We start from the raw sequence: 23,497 nt of genomic DNA, 5'->3' as shown, positions 1-23,497 counted from the left end.
GAGAAGAAAAGTGTTACAATGTATAATAGGTACATGTTTGAATCTGAAGTGTCCCACATATTCTCACATTTTGAATGCTTGGTCCCAATTTGGTGATAATATTTTGGAAAGCTGTGAAGCCTTTAGGCTGGCAGAAATGTGTTACTACAGGCAGGCCTTTAAGGGTTATACCTGTCACTGGTTCTTGTCTTGATCTCTCCTTCCTGGTCTACCGTAATGGAAACAGCATCAGCCATTGTGATGTGAACAGCATCAGTCACATGTTCCCATTGGCATGAACTGCTGCTCTGTGCCTTTCCCCATAATGCAACAAAACTCTGAAACTGCCAAAATAAACCTTTCCTCTATTAAGTTGTTCCTCTAGGTATTGTGGTCAGAGCTATGAAAAGCCAGCTAATATAGTGGGGTTCTGGAATCCTGGATCACCTGTTATGCCATGCCCATATTATATAACTTGCTTTCCTTGACATTTTAATCATTAGTTCCTATATACAGTTTGAAGATGCTCTCAAGACTAAAGCATTTGTGCTCTTTGTATTCATTTTTTTTTCTATTTTCTTAAGATTGGGTCTTGCCCATACTACCAATCTGAATTCAACTCAGCCACATTCAAATGCTCAAGAACCTTATGTGGTTGGTCGCCACTTCTGAACAGCACAGCCTAGGTACTGTTTGCCCCTGAATAATGAAGCCTAGGGTACCAGTTAGGATCTGATTAACTGAGTTTTCATTGTTTTCTCATTCCTTCGACTTCTGCACCATTAGGCAGAGTTGGATGTTCTAACCGTGAATGTCACACAATCAGCCACATGACAGATAATACAGAAATTAAAGCAGAGGTGGTAAACTTCTAAGGGCTCTTTCCCCCACCCTAGTTCTGCCTCTGGTTGGCCTTTGATGCCACTCTAGAAAGCTAGGAAAGGTCACATGTAACTTCAGGGAAAAGGCCAGATACAGCTTTGAAGGGGAAGGTTTGCCCCCATCTAGGAGTTCTCTCAGAATTGCCTAATAATTCATAGGCTAAACCTTCTGAAAACAAAGAAAGTGCCCTGGGCAACGTCCTGGGAGAGCAGAAGAATGAAGGGGCCAAAGAAACAGAGAAGAGAATGTCATGTTTAGGACCAGCTGGAAAGAAAGAAAAAGAAATGTCTGTGAAGACCGTGAAACCGTTACCTCAGGAAATGACCGCTGCCAGTTCTCTGCTTTTTGAACAGAAATGCAGACACCAGGCCTGTGACAGAGATGATTCATGGCTGCTCTAGGAAATGAGGCACGTGCTTTGGGGAGGCACTCTAACCACTATGAAGATCTGCCATCCAGGATGCGCACAGCACCACTGGGAGTCTCAAGAGTGAACCCCTCCATACACACAAGGACTGTCTAACACCGACACAAAATCCTCCAAGGGCGTGATTCCTCACCTCAGCAGCCACAAGCAGTTCTGAGGATTGGTGGGCAATTCTGATCCCTGCTTGCTTTTGCTGATTTTATGGATAAAAGAAGGGGAATTGATTGCTTTTAAAGAATTTTAAACTGTTTCACTAAAAGATCAAAAGAGTGGAAATCTGAGATTTAAAAAAAATTTTAAAGTCCATGAAATTGCATTCTTTTCCATAATGTACCCTTGTTTCAACATAAAAATGCTACATTACTTACTTTTCCCTCCTATGTATTCAGGAAGAATGAACAACTCTGGAAAATGTGTCTTGTCTAAACTACGGTTCTGTATGCCCCTCTGAATGCCTCTGAGAGAGCTGACTGGCCCGGACACCTTTGCTTCCCTCTTCCTATGTCCCCACTCATGCTCAAAACCATACCTCCAATGCTATGTCTTTTTCATTTGCCTCCCTACATCTCAGCAGTTACAAGCACAGTTTAATTGTCTCCCATCTTCTCAAAATCTGCCTGATGATCAATTTCTTCTCCAGACTATATCATTCTCTTCTGCCCATTGCACTGGAATTAGGTCTATATACATGTGGAACTGAATTTCAAATAGATGCAGGCTTTCTCCACTTCCCGCAGTTCTGGAGTTCTTTATTTATACTTTACTTTTTAATTTTCTGTATATGAGTGTACTGCCTGCATGTATGTAGGTGCACCTGTGCCATGCGATGCCCACAGATCAGAAGAGGGCATCAAATTTCCCTGGAACTGGAGTTATGGATGGTTGTTAGCCACCATGTGGGTGCTGGCCATCAAACCCAGGTCCTCTGGAAGAAGAGCAACTGTTCTTAACCACTGAGCCATCTCAGAACTCCCCAGTTCTAGAGTTCTTCAGCAAGTACTGTGCTAGCAAAAAAAGATGAACATACTTTTTGTCTCCTCCTGCCTATTCACATTCCCATCAGATTTTCTTAGGGAAAAGATTCTTCCAGCTCTTACACTTGTAGGAGTGATACATGGGCCTCATACCACCACTATGCTAGGTATTCTTTAAGCAAGGAAACCATATCTTATTAAACTTCAGATCTCAGAACCAGTTCCCTGTCTCAATTAAAATAACAGAGCCATGCCTGTTAGCTATAAATTTTTGCTACCAAAAAGAAAATGACGAATGGTTAGGTGACCTCTTCTAGTAATAGTCTGACAGAAATCTATCAGGCCACTTCCTTCAAAAACACAGAGATATCAGCTATACATACTGTATACGCAGAGCACCTCTGGGAACTGGACCCCACCTGCTGCACTACCCCTGGACTTAAGAAGGGCCTTTTAAGTAAAATTTTCAAAATGACAACATACAGCCAGCATTCTCAGAAATGCAGCACTCCAGCCCCCTCACCCACACTTTTATACTTTTGCTTGATTCGTATGTGCCTGAATACATCATTAGATCATAGGCCGAACTGAGAACAGATAAAGAACTCTCTCCTTTTTTCTCTTTTGTAGTTTCCGTAGTAGTGATGTCACTTTAAAGACTTGTTAATATTTTGAAACAATTATTTTTTAAATTTTTTAGGTCTTTTTGAGACAGGGTCTCCCTGTAGCCCCAGCTGGCCTGGAACTTGCTATGTAGACCAGGCTGATTTCAACTTCACAGAGACCCCCTGCCTCTGCCTCTTGAGTGCTGGCTGTGAAGGTGTGCACCACCATGCCTGGCAGAAACAATTCTTTAAAAAAAAGACCAACACAAATAAAGTGGAAAGTGCTTTAGGAATAGGGAAAGGGAGGGAGGGGGAGAGAGAGAGAGAGAGAGAGAGAGAGAGAGAGAGGGAAGGAAGGAAAAGAGAGACAGAGAGACAGAGAGAGAGAGAGAGAAAGAAAGAAAGAAAGAAAGAAAGAAAGAAAGAAAGAAAGAAAGAAAGAAAGAAAGAAAGAAAGAAAGAAGCTGTATTTTTTTCTGGAGACAGGGTCTCAGCATGTAGCTCTGACTGGCCTGAAACTCACTATATAGACCACGCTGGCCCAAATCGTACTTCTGAGTCATCGATTAGATGTGGCCCATACTGTGAAATAAAACTACAAACAAGATCATAGAGATTACAGTTAGTTAAAAATGAAAACCACCAGAAAGGAATAAACCTGCAGTACCAATAATCCCTAAAATATTTTCTCATTAAGGCAACATGAGAAAAGAGCCCTACAAGGTTAGGGATTTTCCTTAAGAAGGGAACAAGCCTGGGAAGCAGAATTTTTGTATACAGTGTTTTGTTGATGCTTTATTCTCAACTGCCAAAGTCAGCAAGAGAAGCGACTTGGGATTCTTTCAAATACGTTCATGTTATTGTTTTTAGGCCTGGTTGGGGGATCTGATGCTTCTGAAAGCAGAGGACCAGCAGCCTGGCCTAAGCCAAGCACAGCTGGGCGGTCTCCCACCAAGAGCCACAGCACCAGTTCCCAGGCCCTCCCCTGAAGAGCCAGTGGTGATAAACTGAAGGAGGAAGGAGACTGCAGTCTTTCCTCTGCAGACTAAGACAGGGCCTCAAATCCCATTAGGAAGCCATAGTGACCACTGCACAACCCAGAGTGGAAAGAAATCTGGACAGAACCTGCCAAACCTGGAACACGCTTACCTTTGGAACGAATGCCTTAAGACAAATTCTGCATGTACACACACACACACACACACACACACACACACACACACACAAACACACACCAGTTCCACTGTCCTCAGCCCCACATGCACAGAATAAAGCAGGGAAGAACACTACCGTGTGGGTGCTTTAGTAGCTAAACTTGAGCTACTCTTATTTTTCTTCCTTTACAAGAAAAAGAAGACTACTACCAAGTCAATAAATCTCCATTTTTATATCCTAGAAGAGATGAAGATAAATAAGATGTAGCTTTTTGTTTTAAAGTGCTAGTGCCCCCTTTGAAACCTAAATAGGAATTCTGCCTATTGTTAATGGCATTATTTTATGATTCAGACCCACAGCACCTGTGATCAGTCCACTCTCTGCTGACTCATAAACAAATATTCCTGGGTGTTCAGCCTTTTCCTCCTTCAGTGAGGAAAACCTGGATAACAGTGAGACTGGCCTCATAAGAGGAGAGGGAGAGGGAGGAGAGGGAGAGGGAGGAGAGGGAGAGGGAGGAAAGGGAGAGGGAGGAGAGGGAGAGGGAGAGAGAGAGAATATCTCTATTTTACTACCAGTTGGCAGTACAGTAAAAGCTTAAAAAGATTGAGATTTTGGGCTGGAAAGATGGCTCAGTGGTTAAGAACACTGACTCTTCTTGCAAAAGACCTGGGTTGGAATCCCAGCACCCACATGGTGGCTAACAGTTCCAGGGGATCCAACAGCCTCTTCTGTCCTCCACGGGCATTGCATGACATGGGTGCACTTAATTACATGCAGGCATAACACTCATACATATAAAAAAATAATAAAATATTAAAAAAAGATTGAGATTTTGTTGAGAGTAATATTTTCAAATCATCGGTAAACAAACTCTTTTAAAGTCAATCCCCACCTAGTTCTTAAAGGTGCTACATATAGATTAAAGAGACATACTTTTGGCCAAAAACAGACAAGCAGTCAAATATATTGCTCTTTGTTTCTGTTAGAATTCAGCCAGGTCCATTCTCCTCTGGTGGAAACAATTTCCATGTGACGGAGCCTACCTACAGCTGCATTCTGGTACCCATGGGTCAACTCTAAGATCTCTGCATCATTATCACATGAACTGACGCTACAGTGCAAAGGGGAAGAGTCCAAGATGGGGAGTACAAGATGAGGTCAAATGTCTATCTCAATGGCATCAATCAGCCTGGCTGTTTCTTCATTTAAAAATGATTAGATTATACTTGGATGTCTCTAAAATCCTCACCACTCTATCTTTCTCAAAATCTACTTATCCAGGCTGGCATGCTTAGCTCCTATGCACTGAACTGACCTATGTTCTCCTAAAATCATAGCCCACTGACATAGGGGCTACTCACTTAAGGTGTGAAATTAAACAAACCTGAACTGGATTCCACCTTCCACTTAGGAAGTGCTGTGTTTGACTTTGAACACTGAGTGCCTACTTTCTCACCTAGAAACTAGGGATACAATCAGCACCTACTTAGTGAATTGACATGTTAAGTTTACAATGCCTAGGATATAGCAAAGGCTCATAACCTATTGGCTGTTACTATCATTGTCATTATTGTTCCCATGGATAGCTCTAGAGTAGACCCTTTCTTTTCTCTCCCTCTGCCTTTCAAATGTAGACACCCTTCCATTTCCAAATCAAATCCCACCCTTTCTGTGAAGAACCTCCATGCTGCATTTCCCCTTCTTAGCCACAAATTTTTTTTTTAGTAAATACCTACTGTCACTGTCAATGTGACATCTTCTAGAACTTCACTGTGAAAAGTTGTATACTACTAGCAATTGGGTCATATGGCTTATCTTACTTGGATAAAAATGCAAGCCCTTGAAAGTAGAATTCAGAACTTTATATAATCACAGAAGTGAACACATTGCTCATTATATAAAAGATGCTCAAGGGCTGGTTAGATGGCCCAGCAGATAAAGGTGCTGTCTACAAAGCCTGAAAACATAAGTTTTATCCCCAGGACCCACGTGATAGGAGAGAACCAACTACTGTAAGTTGCCCTCTGACCTCCACATGTGTGTTGTGGCATACATACACATACACACGCACACACACATACACACATAAGTAAATGTAAAAAAAAGATGCAAAATACAAGTTGGGGTTTTTATTTTATGGAAAGGTATTAAATGCAAGTTCCAAGGTATCCAACATACACCAGTGGAAATGGGTGTGATGATTAACCTTCATTGTCAATTTGATGGAATGTGTAATCATCATGGAAAAATATCTTTGGTTATATCAGTAAGGGTGCATGCAGAATTTTTAATGGACGATGGAAGACCAACAGTGAATGTGGGCAGCACCATCTCATGAGAGATGATAGGGAGACAGTGAGTTAGGCACCAGCATTCATCTCTCTCTACTTCCTGATTTCAGATACAATGAACCAACTGCCTCATACTCCTCCTGCCATAGCAAGAACTGCTTTTGCCACCATGCCTTTCCTGAAATGATGGACTGTACCCTCAGACTGTGAGCCAAAATAATTCCTTCATTCCCTAAGATGTTTTTGTTAGGTGTTTTGTCATTGCATTGAGAAAAGTAATACAGAAACTTGGTACCAAGCAATAGGGCCATTGCTGTGATAAACTTGACAGTGTTGTTTTAATGTGTGTGTGTGTGTGTGTGTGTGTGTGTGTGTGTGTGTGTGAGAGAGAGAGAGAGAGAGAGAGAGAGAGAGAGAGAGAGAGGTATGTTTATATACATGCATGCATGTGAGTGTGGGCACAGGCATGCCATAGCATGCAAGTGAAGGTCAGAGGACAACCTCAGTTGTCAGTCCTTGCCTTCTACCTTGTTAAAGACAGAGCATCTTGTTGTTCACTGCTGCATATGCCAGGCTAGCTGGCCCACAAGCTTCCAGGTATTCTTGTGTATCTGCCTCCTGCCTTGCCATAGGAACACTGGGATTATAGATGTGTACGTCCATGTCTGGCTTTACAAGGGGCTTCTGGGGATCTGAACTCAGGTCCACACACAAGCATTTTATCCACTGAGCTACCTCCCCAGCCTCTGGAAGTGTCGTTCAGGAAGAATGTGGATAAAGAATTTGAAACCTTAGACTAGAAAAGTCCTAGAATGTTGTAAGCAGAGCTTAATGGCTGCTCTGGTAGAAGTTTAGAAGACCAGCAGGCCAAGAGAAATGTGCAGAGAGATGACTCAGCTAGTGAAGTTTCAGAAGGGAATAAGGACTCTATCAGGAACTGGGCTAGAGGCCATTAGTGGTATATTCTGACAAGGGATCTGATTGCACTTTATCTGTTTCCTGAGAACTTGAGTAAGGCTGAATTTAAAAGTAATGGACTGATTTGTTTGATGAAGGAAATTTCAAGATAGGACAGCATTCAGGCTCTGGAATGGTTATTGCTCACTGCTCTTACCTAGGTCCACAGTGGATGACAACAAAATGGAGCAGAAAAATAAAGTTATCTATAATTTGATGTGGAAAAGAGTGAACAAGTTTAAAGTTACAAACAAGGCAGATTTTTTAAAGCCTCTAATTATTAAAGAGATTAGTAGTATTAAAGAGAAACCTGGTACTCTGCACTGGGACAATAGGAAAGGTACACTGAGAATAAGACCCTGCAGATTGAAATATCAATTTATGAAAGTCCAAATTCATTTGAAAAGAGCCTGAAAGGATTCTCTGATGAATAAAAACTGTCTAGGAAAGTGTTTTCTCACATCTGGCCACCAAGGTGCAGAGAAGCCACTATAGCTATGATAGAAGAGGGCCAGGCTGTGTCTCCAGCTGGTAGCAGAATATGACACCACTGTCATGCAGTCTCCCAAAATGCAGCAGTGAGGGGTGATGGAGAATTGTGTTAAGGGTGCAGAAAGCTGCTAAGGCCAAGAAATGTGTGTCAGAGTCAGATTCCCTGCAAGGAGACCCTGAGAGGCCACTTTACAAGCTTTGAAGTGAAGGTTAAGTTGCAATGAAGTCCTTAGGATGTTGGAAATGCCAACATCATGGGATGCCCTCCAAGGAAAACTGCAGACATGGAGTGGAGCCAGCCCAAGAGAGAGGCTATGTTGCTATAGGTGGAAGAATTAGGGGTGCAGGGATACCCAAGCCCTTTGGAGCTTAGATGACTCCATCATGAGCTCCAGATGTCAGACATGGAGCCGCAGGGTTTTGTGTTGCCCTGCTTTTAAACTTGCTTTGGTCCAATCTTGTTATGTTCCTATTCCTCCCTTTTGGAATGTGTGATTGTTAACTTCAGTTGTCAACTTGGCAGGATCTGGGGTGACCTGGGAAGGAGTCTCAATGAGGAACTGTCTAGATTAGTTAGGCTAGCTTGTTGGCATGCCTGTGAGGGATTTTCTTAACTGGGTTACCTGAAATGGGATGGCCCAATGAGAATGTGGTCAGTACCATTTCACGAGCTGGGCCCTGAACTTGAATGAAAAGGTGAGAGGGAGTTGAGCATAAGCATTCATTACTCTATCTTGAGTTCCTGATGCTGTGACTTTCCCTAAAACTTGGAGCTGTGGTTGAGAATAAGCTCCTCTCTTAAGCTGATTTTTTCAGAGTACTTTATCATAGCAACCAGAAAAGAAACTAAGAAAATGGAAATGTTTGCTCTGTGCCATTGTATATTTAACTATGTAAGTTGTTTTTTGAAGGGGCTCACAGTTAAAAGACTGCCTTGAGTTTTAGAAAAGACATTGCACTTTTGAACAGTTTGGGACTGTTAAAGACTATGGAGACTTTTAGAGGCAGAATAAATGCATTTTGCATCATGAGACGAAAATAAGGCATCAGAAAATAAGACGGGTGGAATGTTATAATTTCAAGTGGTCTATTTGAATGGCAAGTTGACAAAGGGTGGAGTTGTGATGTTCAATCTTCATTTTCAACTTGACAGGATTCAGAATCACCACAGAAACACACCTTTCATGGAACTTGTAAGGGTGCTTCCAGGAAGGTTTAACTAAAGAGGGAAGACCCATTGCACTTTACCCATTTCCTGAAGACAGGCGACAGCATCCCATGAGTTAGGGTCTCAGACAGAACAAAAAGAAAGCAAGCTCAGCACCAGCATTTATCCCTCTCCACATTCTGACACAAGATACAATGTGACCAGCCTCCTGCTGCCAGAGCTTAAACTGCTGTTGCTACCATGTCCTCCCCACCATGAAGGGCTATACCCTCAATTTGTAAGCCAAAAGAAGCTATTCCTTCCTAAGTTGTTTTTGTCAGGTATTCTGTCATGGCAACAAGAAAAGTAAGAAATATAATAGGCATCTTTTCAAATGAATTTGAGCTTTCACAAATTGCGGTACCTTTCCTATTATCCTAGTTCAGGTACCAGGTTTCTCTTTAATACTGCTAATCTCTTTTATAATTAAAGGCTTTTAAAAATCTGCCTTGTTTCTAACTTTAAACTTGTTGACTCTTTTCCACATCAAACTATAGATAACTATCTTTTACCTCCATTTACTCGCTTCCACTACGGAACTAGATAAGAGCAGTGAGCAATGACCATTCCAGAGCCTGAATGCTGTCCTGTCTTGAAATTTCCTTCATCAAACAAATTAGTCCATTACTTTCATATTCAGCCTTACTCAACTCCAAATGGATCAAAGACCTCAATGTGAAGGCTAAAACTCTGAAACTGTTAGAAGAAAACACTGGCAATAATGTATAAGATATGGGTGTAGGAAAGGGTTTTCTAAACCAGACATCAATTGCTTAGGAAACAAGGTCAAGAATCAACAGATGGGACCTCATTAAACTAAAAAGCTTCTGTACATCAAAAGAAGCAACCAAGGAAGTGAAGAGAAAACCCACAGAATGGGAGAAAATCTTCACCAGCAACACATCTGACAGAGGTTTAACATCCAGAATATATAATGAACTCAAAAAACAAGCAACCAATAAAAGAAGGAACCCAATTAGAAGATGGGCTAAGGAACTGAACAGAGTTCTCAAAAGAAGAAATAAAGATGGCTAAGAAACATCTTAAAATGTGTTCAACATCATTAGTAATTGGTGAAATGCAAATTAAAACTACTTTAATATTTCATCTTACCCCAGTCAGACTGGCTAAGATCAAGAGAACAAATGATACCAAACGTTGGAGAGGATGTGGGGAAAGGGAAACACTCATCCACTGTTCGTGGGGCTGCAAACTTGTTCAACCCCTATGGAACGCAGTGTGGAGAACTCTTAAAAAACTAAAAATGAACCTACCATTGACCCAGTTATACCACTCCTTGGCATAAACCCAAAGAACTCATCCTATTGCAGAGACACTTGTACATCCATGTTTGTTGCTGCTCTTTTCACAATAGCTAAGAGATTGAAGCAACCTAAGTGTCCCTCAACTGATGAGTGGATAATGAAAATGTGGTTCATTTATACAATGGAGTTTGACTCATCAGTGAAGAAAGATGAAATAATGAAATTTGTAGGTAAATGGATGGAACTAGAAACTATAACATTAAGTGAAGTAACACAGACTCAGAAAAACAAACGACATATGTTCTTCCTCATATGTGGATCCTGGCACCAAATCCTTATAAGTATGTATCCAGACATAACCACAGGAACCAGGATAATGAAAAGGAACCAGGGAGGTAAAGGAAAAGAAAGAATCTGAAAGAGAAGAACAGTAGGAAACAGATATTAACAAGGGAGATATGGGGGGGGGAATGGGGTTATTTCAAGGGAAGGAGGGAGGGAGGGTTATACAAGGAACCTTCGGGATAAAGGGAAAGAAGAAACTCAAGAGAGGTAGGACCAAAGGAGAAGGGTATTATTAAGGGAGAAATGGGAAAAATGGGGGCACTTTAAATGGGGGAAACCATGGTGGAAGGGTTAGGCAATGCAAGAGATAAATAATACCTAGCTAGTTAAAAAAAAAAAAAAAACAGAGGGAATCATATTAGTCTAACAACCTACTGACAAATTATACATACAACTAGTTCAAGGAATATAATATATGTCTAATCAAGGTTTATCTGAGAACTTCTGGTCTTTGCCCAAGCTTTATCTACATTGCACATGGTAATTAAAAGTACCAGACTGGTGGAACTAACCTTCTTGGATGTTTAAAAGCCATACTTTGAGGCCTATACTAATTTGGTCAGAGGGACTTAAAGGACAGTTTTTGCTCCTTGCCCTCCAAGGTCCACTAAGTTCCAGGGGACTATGGAGCATCTCTCAAAATGTCCTGTAACTGTGGTGAGTCACCTGTCCTCTTGATCAAGGAGGCCATGGAGACCCCACCAGATGGACTTGAACCAGTGTCCAGTCTACAAAGAGAAGGGTCAACACACAGGAATCATTTCTTCCATGCTTCCAAGTGAAGCCATCCAAGGTCTAGCAGGACCTTTGACTTATCTTTACATAGATGGAACTGGTAAAAGAAAAGAGACAGGGGCTCTTCCCAAGCCCATGTGACCCCTGAGGAACAGATCCTCGAATGATCTTAAGAGTAAAAATAAATTGGTTTATCTGGGCCAAATGCATGGTCTTAAACACCCAAAAGGAAAGTATAACCAAAGATTAAAGGGGTCAATATAATTTTTAAGAGTCCATGTGTACAGCTAAAGGCTACATAACAAGAAACAATGCCAGACAGGAGATACCTTCCTTTGAGTTGTTGGCCAGGGTGGCCCAAGAGACTCCCAGACAGTAACCCAACATAGAACTGGGAAAATGAATAGCAGACCCCAATTTTATCTAAAGGAATATTGGCAACTGCTTGCTGCTAGATGAGGAACAGCTGATCTTTCTAAAACAAGGAACTCTAGATAGACTGACTAGACTCAGCAGATGGACAAGTACTGGGGAATGGCTGAGGGCACTGACAACACAGTGGACAATAACAGGGATGGCAGAATATATGGGCTCCAGTGGGGGGTGGCTATAGGAGGGTGCCATTTGGGATGTGGGTATATAGATGAATAAGATCATTTGGGATGTTCTGTATGAAATACACACAAAAAGCAATAAATTTAAAAATGAGTCATATTTGAGGAAGAAGCATAAAATTTTGCTTCATGTTAATTAGCAGAGGTGAAAAACATTACCATTGAAATCTACCTGGTGACTTTATATCCATGCTCAGGTGCCAAGGATCTCAGAAAGTAACCGACCATGACTAGTAATAATCAGATATATAGCGATTAGAGACACATGTGAAAACATCTAAGAGTTGCATTAAAAATGAGTTTTTCTGTATGAAACAGTATATTTTAAAATGAAATGGAGATCTTTCTTAAAGGTTAAAACCTCATTCAATTTTATGTCTTATAGGATTTATACTGAGTTCAATATATATTTAACTGTATTAATTCAACTGTGAACCTAAAAATTTAGAGCTAATTTTGAAAGAGATGCATCTTTGCTCTGGAAATTGTTATTGGATATGTCAATGCTGTTGTAATGAAATGCTTCTTCTAATCATGTGGTTATTAAATAAATAATTTTTAAAACACCTCAATTTTTATAATTATTCAGAGCTTACTATATACTTCTGAGGATTTACAACAGAATTGCCTCTCCACAGATTCTCAAGAAAACTAAAGTCAGCCATTTCTGTTTCAAAGGCTCTGAGATGTAACCCTGTTAAGAACATCCATTTAGCCTAAGTTGGTTCTGTCTTTACACTCACTCACAAATGGTGCCTGTAAGGATTTACAAGTCCTGGGATCTACTAATCATTGGTGTTCTAGAGGAGGTAAATGGTGATTCACAGTCATTCCCATCTGTTCTTCAGAGCAGTCTGCTGAACCCACCCCAGGGGCTGGGAGACACCAGTGCTGCCATGGCACTATCAATATGAGCACCTGTAGCTATTGAACAGAGCAAGTTGAGGTGGGAGATGATCACGTAGGAAATGCTATGACAGAAATGGTTTGGGTTTTCCTCTCCGATTTACTGCACCACCCTTTCAAAACTAACATCTCTTTTGCCAAAACATTCAGCAAATCTGATGTGCAAAGAAGAATTAACCACATGATGACTTTCATCAAACAAGAAGGCAGAAGAGATAGGTGCACCTGGTGCAAACCCAAAGACTGAAGATTATGGAATACTGTGTGAAGAAAAACAGCAGATTGAGCAGCAGGAGAAAATTCAAATGTCCAATTTGATGACTCAATTAAAACTCGAAGTCCTCAAAGCAAGAGATGACCTCATCAGAGATCTGCTAAATGAGGCAAAACAGGCTTGGCAAGGTGGTAAGAGATACAACCAGGTACCAAGTGCTGCTGGATAGGATGGTCCCCCAGGGCTGTATCAGTTGCTGGAGCCAGAATGACTGTGCATTGCAGAAAACAAGGCTTCCTTCTGATGAAGGCTGTGGTACAAAAAGCAATTCCTATGCATAAACTTGTCACCAAAAAAGATGTGGATGCCCAAATTAATCAGGAGGCCTACCTGCCTGAGGAAATGGCTGATGGAGTTGAGATCTATAACGAGGATCACAAGATAAAAAGTCCAAACACCCTGAAAAGCTGACTGGACCTCACTGTCCTGTAGGTGATGCCAAAAGTGTGAGGAGCCCTACTTGGCACAAATGCCTACAAGAAGTTTGTGGACTGAGCCTTTGGCGGAGCAGTTCAGCCACTACTGTACTTGCAAAGAAGCAAGACTGTGAGGCTTTCTCAGTCTGCTCTACTATTGCTCTGTAGGAGCTGATGGAGCACCTCTAGAGCTTATGCCTTAACTGAAAGTTAACAGTGAGAGAAAAGCCACTTGGTGTGGTCAGGAACTCAGCCCCAGCTCATCTGACTCAGCTCAGCTCTGTGCTATTATTATCTACACCATGAATTTATTTATTTATTTATTTATTTATTTATTTATTTATTTATTTATTATTTATTTAAACAAAAAGTTTATTGAGCTGGCTGGAGAGATGGCTCAGAGGTTAAGAGCACTGACTGCTCTTGCAGAGGACCCAGTTCAATTCCCAGCACTCACATGGCAGCTAACAATCATCCCTAACTCCAGTTCCAGGGGACTCCGACACATTTTTCTGACCTCCACGGGCATTGCACGACATGGGTGCACTTACACACATGCAGGCAATACATTCATCCACATAAAATAAAAATAATGAAGTATTTTTAAAAAAAAGTTTATGGGAGAGGGGGGTGGTTTTGCCTCTAGTCATTAAGCTGTTACTACCTTACAGGAAAGCACTTAGTATGTGTCAGGAACTGTTGAAATTCCGACACTCTTAGTAGTAGGATCAATTTTTATCTGCACTATACAAATGAAGAAACAAAGGTATGAAAAGTTTCTAAGTGTCTTGCTGTTATGACTTAGGGTTAAAATGTCCTCACAGGCTCATGTGTTTGAACCTTGGTCCCCAGCTAGCCGTGCTATTTTAAGAGGCTGTGGCACCTTCAGATGTAGGCTGAGCTGGGGGACAGAGGCCATTGGGGGTAAGTTTGCAGATGATGCCCCCTTCCAGTTCCAGCTGGAACTCTCTGCTTCTTGCTTGGCTGCCGTACGTGGAGCTCGGCCACTTGCTTCCATCACCATGACTCTGCCAAGCCTTCCCTGTTTTGATGGACTAAAACTGTGAGCCAAAATAATCCTCATATAAGTTGATTCCATCAGGGATTCTGTCACAGTGATGAGAAAAGTAACCCTTGCCCAAGACTGCATGAAGACTGTTGGGAAGGTTCAGTGTTGAACCTAGGCACTCTGCCTCCCAAGTAAACTAGTCCCTCTCTGGGTCTTAATTTCTTTCTAAGGTCAGGTGATCATTTAAGACCCTTAAAAATACTTTAAAGGGAGGCTTAGAGGGCTGGTAAGATGGTTCAGCAAGTAAAGGTGCTTACCACCACGCCTAACCACCTGAGTTCAATTCCCAGGATCTACATGGTGGAAGTAGAGAACCAACTCCTACAACACATAAATAAATGAATAAATTTGTTTATTCCTCCTCTCTCATAAATAAATAATAAATAATAAATAAATAAGATTTAAGTGGGGGTTGAGAAATAAGGCTAATACAGTAATACAAGACGTCAAGTTGCCCTCCACTTAATTTAATCAAAATAAGCAACTTTCTGCTCACGAAGGAAGCTGTCATTCTTGCTCATCCCACGAGCCAGAGGTCTAACCGGTATCTTCTAACTAGTCTTTCCTTTTATTTGGTTCCTCTCTAGTCTGAGTAATCTTGACGTCAGAAAAGCCCTGTATACTTCTTTATGCTTAGACAAGGCTCACCTTGCCCAAGTAACACATTCAATAACATTTGTTTGCAGAGTTCACAGGCATATATTAACAGTTAGCCTGTCTTGATGGGTTTGATATCTTAAATATTTGGTGAGATTGATGTAGGAGACAGCAGATGAACATAAGAGACATAAACACAGAGCAGCAGCTTGTGGCTGTTGAGTTTACATCAGCCCCTTCTTGCTGTAACTGTGGTTTTCAGGTGCTTATTTCTAAGTATATAGAATCTGTTTCTCATCCTGAATCAACTTCCCCTGAGACATGTGTACCATATTCCTCTTGACTCAGAGGGAACTTTGGCTCCAATGAGTTCTGAGAGGAGTGTACAAACACAAGAAATGGAACTATCTTAAACATGACCTTTAAAATGTAATGTGAAAGCAGGGCTGAAGAGATGGCTTGGCGGTTAAGAGCACTGGCTGCTCTTGTAGAAGACCTGGGTTTAAATCCCAGCACCTACATGGCAGCTAACAACCACTGATAACTCCAGTTCTAGGGGATCTGATACCCTCTTCTGTCCTCCATGGGCATTGTACAACACAGGTACACTTACATACATGCATAACATTCATACACATAAAATAAAAATAAATTTTAAAGAGAATAAAAAAAATAAAATGGAATTCAAATGTGACAAAGAAAGTAAAGGCAAAAAAATTGGAAAGCTTCCTGAAACACAGTCAATAAATATGTTCAGTCCAATATGGATCATCCATTAATTATAAACTCAGAGAAAGGCCACAGTGCTGTATGTTCACAGAAGTGTGAAAAGCTGATTACTTCATGTTTCTCCTGCTGAAGATTCAAAATATCAACAATATTATATTCTTGTATCTATGAAACAATATAATAGAACATTGACAATCTGATAAACATAAGGATTGGGAGGCATCCTTGCCTTTGACACTGGGATTGATGATTCAGTGGCTGTCACAGAGAATACAAAGGCAAGCCTGGTCTGGGGCCTTTTAAAGTATATTGGTTATTATTTTCATTCAGTAAATAATGAACAAATTAACATCCCCTTTGAATAAAAGTTTCAAGTGAGGCAACATGTGGACATTAACATGCAAAATCTCAAGAGCTGACATGGATTAATCACTGTTAGGGGAAAGGTCATTCTAGTCGCATAGTTTTAAGCCACACATTGTTACTTTCTTCCTTGATAGACATGTGTTAAATACACAATGGTAAGGAAAGAAAGTGTCTAGATATATTACCTGGTTTATGTGTTTAACAGGCTTTTCTCAGAAATTTATTTAAGGGTTTGCAGCGCCTAGCCAGACTGGTTTGCCAGAAGTCAGATGGCTTGTTTCTAGCACAGAATTTCTATAATATTTGTTGTTTGCCAATTGCATGAGCACATTTAAAACCATGAAGCTGCTCTTCTTTGCTGTTACCTATTTTAAAAAGAATTCTGAATGAAAAGGAGAAAGGGATGTTGGATTTAGAGGGATTGGTTAAGATTCTTTTTTACTCCACTGGAGGTCTCAAATTACATGTAATTTGATATAATTTGAATGCGCAGGTAATAAATTTGTTCTGCAATAAATTAACCTATCTAAGCAGAAATGTGCTGTTCATAGGATCCAGTGTTCTTAAGGCTGGCACTGATGTTGGGGCTAGGCCCCTTCTCCACTGTGCAGGCCTGGCCTGAGCCCTGCAGAGCCCATTTGGTAAACCACAACCACACTATCAAGTCAGAGCAGCAGACAGACTGGTTTCACACATTCTAAATTCTCCTAATCCCCATCTCTATGAATCCATGGCCTGCAAATCTACTGCCATGTGGATTACATGGGCACTCTGGCCATGGGTTGCACCCTTTGCAGCTCTCTGCAAATGCATCCTAGTGCCAACGAGAGGGATGGCTCTATCAAGGCTGTCTCTGGCACTGACAAGTTTTGAAAACCCAGAGTTAGCAGGTCATCAACATTCTTAGGAACAAGAGCGCTCAGAGCAATAATTCTTGGCCCAAGTATTCCTGTTTCTTAAATCTGCTTTTGCAGTTCCATCCTTCCCCTCTGTCTTTATCCTCTCACTCCTCTTTATTGTCAGAGCCTCCTAAAAGGTCAGCCTGCTTCCATTCACTCTCCACACCAAGCCTAAAATGAAAATCTGATATTGTATAAAACTTGTCAGTCTCTCCCCACTGCCATTAGAGGTAATTTGTTCCTACATGAGTAAATAAACTAATGGTCATTTAATAGATAGTGAAACTGAACCAGAGTCTATAAAACTCATTGGCAGAAAAGCTAGGACTTGAACTCTGATCACATGCTATCAGAGAAGAATAAGAAGGAACTCTGTATAAAAAGAACACAATGGGAGGTCTGCAAAGAGAGAGGCAACATTTGCTAGCAGTAATATAACCACACATTACAGAAAGAGTCATTTGGGATGGAGGTGTAGCCCAGTGATAAAGTGCTTGCCTCATATGTATGACTCTACGTTCAATCCCTAATACTGGGGGGAAAAAAAGCCCAAATGCATAAGAGAGTGGCATTTATCAATCAGTGTTGTAATTTCTATCAGTAGGAGCATGAAGAGCAGAATAATTAAATATAAGTTTGTCTTATTAGCTTTTAAGAAGTATCTAGAAACTTGTTCTTGGAATGAAAGCTACCTGGGAAGAGCTTAACTCTATGCTCAGTTGGTTATGGCAGGTTATACACACAAACACACATAAATATATATGATTAATACAACTGTTGGCAAATATTGCTCAACTCATTACAGACATACCACTGTGTTTTTATACAAAGATGATCCTCTAATCCTTCTCCAATAGCATATGATCATAGTTCAAATTCTAGGAGTATATATATTTTGTCTAATGAGGAGGAGATGTATGTGTATACATATATATGCATGATAAAATTAAAATAAATAATTATATTTATTTCTAGCTAGGTAAATTCCCAATATTTGAATAGGACTTACCTTAGCTTAGAGGTTCTCAAAATTCTATGTACAAAAGACTTACCTGGATTGCTGTTACGAAGTCCTAATCCCCTGTCTTAGTCTGCCTTTGTTGTTGTGATAAATACCATAAGCAAAAGCACCTTGGGGAGGAATAGGTTTATTTCATCTAGGTAACAGTTCATTACTGCAGGAAGTCAGGGCAGGAACTCAAGGCAGGAATCTGGAGGCGGGAACTGAAGCAGAGACCATGGAGGAATGCTGCAGTGGCTTGCTCTCAGGTTCACATTTACTACATTTCTTACACAGCTCAGGCCAACCTGCTCAGGGACGGCACTGTCCACAGTGGGCTGGGCCCTCCTACACTGATTAACAATCAAGAAAATGTCCCTGAGACAGGTCCACAGGCTTGCAATGGAGGAAATTTCTAGATTGAGGTTCCTTCTTCTCAGGTGTGTCAAAATGACAACCAAGATTAGCCATCACAGCCACCAGCTCCTGGATTTTTTTATTCAGTAGGTTTGTGGTTAGTATGAGAAACTTTAAAACTTTAAAAATAAAGCTGAGGGCCTGTGAGATGGCTCAGTAGGTAAAGACACTTGTTGCCAAGTCTGACAACCTTAGTTTGATCCCTGGAACTCACATGGTAGAAGGAGAGATCCAACTCCTGCAAGTAGTTTGTTGATCTCCATGTGCATGTGTTATATGTGAGTACACACACAAGCATACAAATAAATACATAAAAATACAATAAAATTACTGCCATCAAGTTCTGGTGAGTAACCAAGGGCAGAGGCAATAGCCAATATTGTTTGAATATCTGTGGAACCCCTGGTCAACAGCTTCAAAAGAGGGAGTCCATTTACCCTATTGCTGAAGATACTACATACATGAGTTGTAGAAAAAATAAGGAGAAAGCAAGTTGGAACTGACCTCAAAGCTTCATCTCTATTGGCTAGCTTTCAAAGTACTGGAGGATGCTAGGCATGCTACTGGGAGAGAAAAGCAATCATCCACGTTGCCTAGCTGTGAATCCTGTGAGTTACAGTAACAATTGGACCAGCAAGGTATGCCCACTGGTACAATAGTGGCATAAATGTTATGTGAGTAACCATCTACTTTCAAATTGGATTTAAAGTTCACTTTACAAGATGGAGCCCATACTTGACAGTAATATCAGGCCTAGGAATCTATGACCGAATTGATCATAGGTCCTAGGGGAGAGCCTACTACTACTACTATTCTGCCAAATAGGCACAGTATTAGATCAATCACTAATGATTGTTATACCCATAGATTAATGCACCTCTCAACTCTCATAGCTCACCAGAGAAGCTTCCTCACGCAGCAGATAGTGATTAACACAGAGACTTACAACTAGTCAATGTGCAGAAAGTAAGAGATTGTAGAGTGCTTAGCCCTGAATAAGATACATATATCTATCAAAACTCTGTCTATCAAAGCTCAGGGATCATTGTGGAAGAGGGGGCAGGAAGAGTGTAAGAGCCAGAGGTAGTGAATGACCACAAGGAAACAGTGTTTTCCAGACAGCTGGGCAGTTACTCATATGAACTCGCAGCAATTGTGACAGCATGCACAAGTCTTACATAAGCTCAAGTCAGACAAAATAGGGGTGGGGAGGTGGGTAAGAAGCCCCAACACTAGCTGAGGAAATATTGGCAACAGATAGCTTCTGAGAGACTAAGATTCAGTTTCCTTAAAAGTATCACGCTGGGTAGGTTAACCAGGCTCTGACAGGTGGACCCACACTAAAGGGCATTTGTGGGCACAAATAAGACTTGACAGGTCTTTAAAAAAAAAATTTTATATATATATATATACGCACAATGGAGTACATGAAATCAGGTGAGGGGTATTAAGGGGGCATGCAGTGCAGATAGAGGAGGGGGTCTGAATATGATCAAAATACATTTCATAAAATTCAATAAAAATATTAAAACATATATACTAAAAAATCAAAAATAAACTTAAAAAATGAGGTGAAATTCACAAGGCCTGGAGTAAGCCATTTTGAAGTGCTGGATTCAGTGACATTTGGCACATGTACTATGTTGTGCAGACATCCCCTCAGGAACTGTTTTAGCAAAGTACACTGGGATGGCTACCTTAAACGTGACAATGAAGGCTCGGTGGCAAGGAACGAGATGCCTCTGCAGATTTCTCTCAGATTATACAAGAAACTTTTTCTTCTTAAAAAAAGCAAGTTCCCCCAAGCATAAAAACCTAAAATCTATGCTTGTGCCTTTCCTGTCAGTAAATACAAGCCAGTATCAGGACATCAGTCTTTCCTGGGTCTCTATACTAACGCACTGAATGCTTACTTGTTGGGATATACAAGCATTCAGGTGCTTGCAAAGAGCAGTTCTGAGAGATGTAGGGAGCAAAGTGGGAAAAATGAGTCACTGAAGTGCTGTGATTTCAGTGGAGGCTGTCTCCAGGCTTTAACCACATTGTGACAGCATATTATTAAATTCTACTTCAGGCAATGGCTTGTCAATAAATACAGAAAAATTCTCTGCATAAAGAAACGCAAATTAGGTGTCTCCTTTTAGCTGTCCTCTAAAGCAAAGTGAAGCCGGTTATTCTGATGAGAGCTGGTATAAACATGTAGCGGCTGCATTAAGACACCACTGCTTTCTTGAGATTTCAACATCAGATTTCCTAGTTTTAACTCATGACTTAATTTCCCAAGAACTGGCTCTCATTTGTAAGTAACTTTCCTCAAGGTCAGGTTTCTGTGCAGATTCTAGAAGGTTAGTAACAAGAAAGGTAAGCTGTGGTTGATGGGAGTCAAGGTTAAAATCATGTCTTCCCAATAGCTACTAGTGCTGTTCCCTTTTAACCAATATCTAGCTAAAAACAAACACAGAGCAAGAGGAAAACCCAGCACAACCCAAGACACAACAAAGGACAAACAGCTTATGACGTCAGACTCTTGAAACAATTTCATAAACTATATGGTTTGAGGAATCAGGGCTGACTTTCAGTGTGTGGTCTCTGGACATGAGCCACCCCACCTACCTGAACAGAGGCAGGAACAGCCAGGGAGTGCTAATTTTTGACATGAACAAAGAATGATTACCTCTTTACCTTTCTATGTGTTGTTAGAGGTCATAAATGCTTCTAGAAGGCAAGGGGCAGGAGGAAAGAAGGGCTGGGCAGCAAAGTGCATGGTCTCCTGGGGTATGTCCAAAAGTAAAGCCCTGACAGGATGGAGCTGGGGAGAGCTGGGTCACTGCACCCGGGGGTGGGGGTGAGGGTGGGAGGAGTACTTTTAACCTGTCAAAGAACCAGGAAGTCAGAAGGGAAGAAAATATAACCAGGAAATAGCTTCTGCAAAGTGTAGCACACTTCCTGCCTGAAAGGCATGGGGAATCAGCCAGCTGTGAGCATCAACCTGACCTCAAGTCACAGATGTGAGGAGTTAGCCAGGGGACAGTGGCCGCAGGCAGGAGATGCCCTCACGCTCTGTGTAGATACATCTTTCATGGTTTATATTCAGAGGAAGAGGATTCAGCTGGCAATGATTCAGCAGAAGAATGAAGATTCTTAGAGAAGTTCTATTCAGATGGATTTGGGGAAAGGTTGGATCTGAGAATAAATGTGAAGAAAACCAAGACAGAGATGAGAGAGAGAGAGAGAGAGAGAGAGAGAGAGAGAGAGAGAGAGAGAGAGAAACTGTGAGATGAGAAGAGATGCTGCAAAGAGCAATTGAGCAGTAATTAGATACCAACCTCCAGTAGGTCTGAGTTTGAATTCCGGTCACCCATTTGTCTGATGTGTAGCAAATCTCTTAGCTTTTTGACGTTTTGGTGGCTTTGATAAAATGGGTGTTGGGAACTATCTCACAAGGGAAACTTGAGCTTTTGAGTTTGCATTATAAGCAAGTACAAGTATACGGCAAGCAGAAAGAAACACAAGCAGGGTCTGGGTATGCAGTCAAGACTTAACAAACAGTAGTCACTGTTACCAGGAAGCTTAATGGAAAAGGCCACTGACGAGGCCAAGCGAAGAAGGACTGCAAAGACATTAAAAATACAATCAGAGTAATCTCCACTGGGGATACTAAAGAACGGAATTTAAATGATAAAACTGTCCAACTGGTAATCCAGAGGAGCTTTGGAGACTGGGGTAAAGGACAGAAAGTCAAAAGAGGGTAAGAAAAAAGTTGAGTCAATGATTCAACCTATTAATTGAAGATTTTTTAAAAATAAATCAAGCAGAACAAAAGCAGTAAGTTAAAGTATGAACACAGAAAACTTCCTACAGAGAAGAATAATCTCAAGGTATAAATCAAAAGGATCACTGTAAAGACTCCTATCTATATATAATTAAGCAAAAAATTTAAACTACGGGGACAACGTTTCAAGTGCCTCCAAGGAAGGTTTCAGGGAGCAGCTTAGCTGGAGAGATCTTGTAAACATTCTAGAAAGAGATGGGAAAACCACACAAATTATTTTATCACATGAATTTAACCAAAACAAAATTTGACAGAGAAAAAGGAAACCAACCCCTCTCACTTCTGAATTGGTATAAAAATCCTAAATAAAACTCAAGTAAACTGTACTCAGGAGCATCATAAGAATATACAGATACAGTCAAGCTGGATGCAGTCCAACCAAGCAAAGATGACTAAAGGTATCGTTAACATATCACAGCATCAGGAGGTAAGACAGCCCAAGTATAAAGTAATCCCCATTTTCTCAGTGAGAAGTTTCAAATATTTTTGACAACTAAAATGAATGAGATGTTAATTGTTTATGAACAAGTTAACTATTTTAAATTCTAGTTATACGTATTTGAAGTCATATAACAAAAAATTGATGCCAAAATATTTTTTTCATTCTCATCATATCATGAAAAAAAGTTTAATCTGCCTTCTCTTATCAGGCATTCCTGACAGCAGCACCTTGATTATTACAAGAGCCAGTTTAAGGTATCTAACAGTCTCCTAGAAATACTGTCTTCATTTCTCAGCACTTTTTAGCTCATGAATAATATATGAATCCATACGGATTTTCAATTCAGGAAATCATTTGTCCAGAAATTGTGTAAGCGTGATCGTTAGAACAAAATATTTTTCTTTTAATATAGTCTCCAATCTTTGTCATTGTGAGGTTATTTTCCAGGTGTAATTATTAAATCAGTGTTAAGCATCCCGGTCTCTTTTTAATTAATTCTTTCTAGAGACCGCTATAGGCCTTCAGTACCAGCATAGACAAAAACAACAAAATGCTATACCAGGCTTTTTGAATCAAGCAAATTTAGACCGACTCCCAGATTATGAGAGATCTTGTAAGG

The 23,497-nt window shown here is 40.7% G+C and overlaps 1 protein-coding gene and 1 pseudogene across 2 annotated transcripts in view; one reads left to right on the top strand and one right to left on the bottom strand.

Moving 5' to 3' along the window:
• Positions 1-13,606, top strand: part of LOC103750295 — a 48,825-nt pseudogene extending 35,219 nt beyond the window's left edge.
• Positions 1-23,497, bottom strand: part of Arsb (arylsulfatase B) — a 245,499-nt gene that overhangs the window by 181,372 nt on the left and 40,630 nt on the right. The gene's annotated exons all lie outside the window — the stretch shown is intronic.

This window comes from Nannospalax galili, unplaced genomic scaffold (assembly GCF_000622305.1).
Source record: "Nannospalax galili isolate Female #2095 unplaced genomic scaffold, S.galili_v1.0 scaffold45, whole genome shotgun sequence".
NCBI classification, from domain to species: Eukaryota; Metazoa; Chordata; class Mammalia; order Rodentia; family Spalacidae; genus Nannospalax; species Nannospalax galili.
The sequence above is the reverse complement of the archived record's forward strand: the minus strand, read 5'-3'. Positions and strand labels throughout refer to the sequence as shown.